Raw genomic sequence first — 5,312 nt, 5'->3', positions numbered from 1 at the left:
TTACGCTACAAGCTTTTGTAGAATTGTACAGTAAGAAAGTTATTTCCCTTAACCAGAAAATTAACGTTCTTAGAATTGACAAGACAGTTGACCCTGAGAGGTCAGCTAAATATCTACAGCGGATCTAAAATATGAATAGTTAATTATAACTAGTTATGGTTAATTACTCATATTAATCATGAGCTGATTCGTTACAACTTCACAAGACAATGACTGGAGTGGTGTGGATTACTTGTGGATTATTGTGATGTTTTTATCAGCTGTTTGGAAAAAAACTCATACAAACTCATACAGTACATGAAGAATGACCTGAGGGTGAATAAAGTTTCAGCAAATTTTCGTTTTTGGATGAACTATTCCTATAGAGTTACGCACAGACTTGTAATGCTAGTTTTCAGGTTTGTTGGAATCTCTTACCTCTTTGAGCACCTGTGATAGCGATGCCTGTCTAAGCAAACACCACATAAGAACAGGCTCAAACATAAAACCTCAAAATAAGCAAGTATCTGGCACAGGCGAATTGGCAGAAACATGTTCTCCTCTGGTTTCTTTCTGCTCATTAGCACTCCCCATCTTTAGATGTGTCCTCTCTTAGCACACTCTTTTCTCATTTTTCTCTCTCTCTCTCGGTCTCGGCCTGTAGGCACGGGTTCTGTCTCCTGCTCTGTGCCGGTAATAAATGAGGGGGCTGTTCGGGCCGCTGGCACTCGCAGGGGGGCTAAATTACCACCATTGATTGTCCGCCTTCGACAACCTGACAAAAGACTTGATCACTCATCTTGTTAAAAGAGGATTACCGTGATGTTTGCATCTTGCTACGCCCATAAAGATCTCTTATTCTCTCTTTGCACTATCATTCTTGTTCTTTCACTCATTTAAAGCATTAAATGGTTTCTTTAAACCGTAATTATTGTAATCACGCTGTTTAGAGCAGCTCTTCCGTAGACGGCGCTGTCAGAAGTATCTCGCGGGTGATGAAGGATCGAACATCTGCATAGGGAGAATTGTTCTTTTCTAGCGGCTGCCACACTGAATGTTTCTCAGACTAAATAACGCTCTTACTGCATTGCAGTTTTGACACTCTTATGGCGGTAGAGCTATATCATCACCGTGAACTCTGGAGTATTTGTGGGTTGGTCTTTTTAACGCAACTTCTATAAACCACAATTCATAACGTTTGAAGTGGAGGAGCAGTGACTGATGTGCTGATCAACAAAAGTTTCACACGGTCTCATCAGTACTTTACAAATGCAGCATCGTAGCACAATGTTTTACTGATGTTATGCATGTGCACATTTGTAATTTAGTTAACCTGCTTGTTATGAAAATGTAAATATGTATTGTATGTTTACATATAGCTAACAATTATAATAGCTAGACTAACACTAGCTTCTCTATTCTTTTTGTATTCTATCTATTAATTTTGTTTTTATTTATTATACAATTAACAAAAGCAAAAAAGGCCTCTAACACTAGCTTGTTCTATTCTTTTTGTATTCTATCTGTTTTCTTTTTATTTATTATATAATTAAAAAATTGCTATGTGTACTGCGTTAAGCTAACTGAGACTTATATATATATATGAACAATGAATATATGAAAAAAACTATTCGGATTTTTTTTTTGTTTGATTCATTGTTCATGAGTTCTCGAATATGACAAATATTTGACAAATCTTTTTTTAAAGAAAAATATAAAATATAAAAATAATAATATTATAATATACTCATTTATTATTTAAAAAGAAGACAATGCAAATATATTGCATGGGACTTTTGAGAACTTGTGAGCAATGACTTAAACTAAGAAAAATAAATCTAAAATATAATAAATAAATTAAAAAAATACATACATACATATATGCACAAAAACAGATTCAGTATTCCTCAAAAAGAGTGAAATGCAAACTCAGGATATGATGCAAACCTGCAATAATTAAATATTTTAAACATACTTTATGTATTTAATCCCATTTTATTAACCAGTGTCTTCGCTGCTGACCTTCAACCATACTAATAAGCAAAAATGACTTTAGATAAACATAACATTTGGGTTTAATTTTTTTATTGCTGAAGAGTGTTGAACTTTCTTCTCCTGCATTCTACTGTACAGACTTGAATTTACATTTCCTTCAGCCTGAGGCTCATTTATTTCACTTTTGGTGTGAAAGGGCTTTTACATCTGCAAAATAAAATTGTATATATTAAAAACAAGCAAGCAAACCCTGCCCAGATTTAAAAAGTAACGCAAAAGTAACGTAACACATTACTTTCCATAAAAGGTAACTAAGTAACGTAATTACACTCTAAAAATGCTGGGTGAAATATGGACAAACCCAGCAACTGGGTTTAATGTTTAACCCAACCTTCTGGGTAGCATTTTTTAGAGTGTAGTTACTTTTTTATAGAGTGACGCAACATCGTAATGCATTACTTTTAAAAGTAACTTTCCCCAACACTGTATATATATATATATATATATATATATATATATATATATATATATATATATATATATACAGTGCTTTAAGTGGGCCGGTACGCAAGTACTTCTGTATTTTAATCTTTAGCATACTGGCACTTTTTCGTGCATACCGGCACTGTCTGGTGTCTGGTGAAATAACAGTATATAAATCACAGTACCAGGAGGGGTCACCTCTCATCTCGACAGATCACTTGAATGAATGCAAGCTGAGTCGGTCTCTGACTACCGCAGGTGTTGCCGCTTTTCCACTGTCTGGCCAGTGCGACTCTAAAAACCCGCCCTTCTGAAGCAAACGGCACATAATAACATTTTAACCAGTGAGGGGAAAAATGAATGAAAACTATCGCAAAATGAACTTGACAGAAGTGGACGTTTCGTCCTTATAAAGATTTAAAAAGTCTCCAGCATTGATATTTTACCAATGATTTAAGTTTCAGTAATTTATTACTTTGTGTCAGAAGTGCGCATCAGTGATGCTAAATCCAACTAATATGTTTAATTATTTCACATAAAATGACAAAACACATACTTGTTCAGTCGTCGCTGCTCTATTTATTTGTAATCACAAAAATGCATACAACAACACAGTCCATTTAAGTCCAAAGGCATACACAAATGAAACCATAGAAAAACATTGATAAACCCATATGTTTGCATCAACTTCTTTAGAAAGATGGAGAAATTAAATTAATTTTCCACGAATATAATGTGAGGAAGTTTGGGCGCTGTCCTGTTTCACTAGCCTACTGTTATCCTTTCAGCCAAATTTGTGTGAGGTGCATGTCAGGAGAAGTAGAATAATAATTACTAATTTGAATCAGTTATAATGAAAACAGTACCTTAAAAAATGAAAAGAAGCAGGTTTTTGGTCGTTAATGTAAACTGATAAACTCCTGGAAAGGCCAAGGATCCAGTATGCAAATTCAAACAGTTGTACAAAACAGCGGTAATGCAGAGAAAACATGGCCGATTTCATCAGAGGTTGTGGAGAGAATAGTGACTCACCTCCAGATATCAGTAAATTATTCGTTTAATTGAGTATTTAGCTTAAAAGCAAGAATGTTTCATAACGGACGCTGGCTGGCTGAGGTGTTATGCGGTGTTAAGAAGTTTAACGATTCTGAATGTATCCAGTCAAGTCAAGCCAGGAGGTTTAGTGGTCTTTGGCGTCTCCCTGTGGTCCTGTTTGGTATCGCAGCTTGACTTGTGCTTATTTGTATTGAAAATGTTTAATTATTGATTGACTGTGGCACTATACATAGCCTTTGTGAATTATGAAAATTAAAAAGTAATTAATATAAAAAATAAATAAATAAATAAGGGGGGCGGGGGTTCTGGCACTTCTTTTTTTCCACTTCAAGCACTGTATATATATATATATATATATATATATATATACTGTATATATATATGTATATATTCAGTTTAATCACTGAAACTGAATTTAAATGCCTGTTTGTGAGCCTCTTTTCTGAGCAAGCCATAGTTTTCTGCTTGGTGTCATATTTTTTTTTTTATTGCACCTCCAGTGCTGCCCAAAATGTAAATTATAGCTTGTATCCTGGCCCTCTTTCACAATTCAAACCACATCTCTCCTCCCTCATAACTTTACTTATCCCACAAACACACGTAAACAAAAGCAAAGTAGAGCAGCTCTGCGTAATCCCCTTCCATTGTAACGAACAGAGACTATGACTGCTTCATCTAATTACAAATTAAACTCAGGTTAATCTGGATTCTCAGTAAATACTCGAGACGCCTTCAGCCGCATCATTCAGTTTAATCACTGAAACTGAATTTAAATGCCTGTTTGTGAGCCTCTTTTCTGAGCAAGCCATAGTTTTCTGCTTGGTGTCATATTTTTTTTTTTTATTGCACCTCCAGTGCTGCCCAAAATGTAAATTATAGCTTGTATCCTGGCTCTCTTTCACAATTCAAACCACATCTCTCCTCCCTCATAACTTTACTTATCCCACAAACACACGTAAACAAAAGCAAAGTAGAGCAGCTCTGCGTAATCCCCTTCCATTGTAACGAACAGAGACTATGACTGCTTCATCTAATTACAAATTAAACTCAGGTTAATCTGGATTCTCAGTAAATACTCGAGACGCCTTCAGCCGCATCATCTGATGAGCCAAAACTGAGGATATCTGGAGCACCTCTCCCATGCCTTCTCTCTGACTCTAATCCCCGGACATCCCGTTAGCTGTCAACGTGTGTCGTAACAAATACCGTTGTCTCTCAACGTCCATGGGAGAGGCTCGAAATGGAAAGGATTAATACATAACAGGCATTATGGAGGGCAGACACCTCATATTGTAGTGCAGTAATGCTATCTCTGTCTCCACAGAGGTTAGGCAGGCCTCAGCGGGCTCTCAATAGCTGTTTTTAGCTGATTCAGGATGTGCCTGCATTCAAACAGTGCTGTTGTTATTTATATTGTTTATTGTCATGTGTTTATTCATTGTGATTCTCATATAATTGGCACTTTTTGCTGCAGTGAAATTCAGCAATATGTTACATATGCTTAAAAAAACAAACAACATGTGCATAATCGCTTGCTGCAGTTGTCCTAAATTTTCACTTTATGTAGGCATACATAAAACCAAGGGTTTTATTATAGATTTCACAAATACTATAATAATATTAACATTTTTATTGGTAGCTATTAAGATACTAGTTCAAAAGCTTGGGGTCAGTAATACTATGTTTTTGAAATAATTATCTTATGCTCACCTTAAGGTTCCATTCATGTAATTAAAAATACAGTAATATTCTTAAATATTATTACAAATTAAAATAAAATAACTCTTGACTTGAAATAA

Source organism: Sinocyclocheilus grahami, unplaced genomic scaffold (genome assembly GCF_001515645.1).
Source record: "Sinocyclocheilus grahami isolate Dianchi unplaced genomic scaffold, SAMN03320097.WGS_v1.1 scaffold261.1, whole genome shotgun sequence".
NCBI classification, from domain to species: Eukaryota; Metazoa; Chordata; class Actinopteri; order Cypriniformes; family Cyprinidae; genus Sinocyclocheilus; species Sinocyclocheilus grahami.
This window is presented reverse-complemented; position numbering follows the sequence as displayed.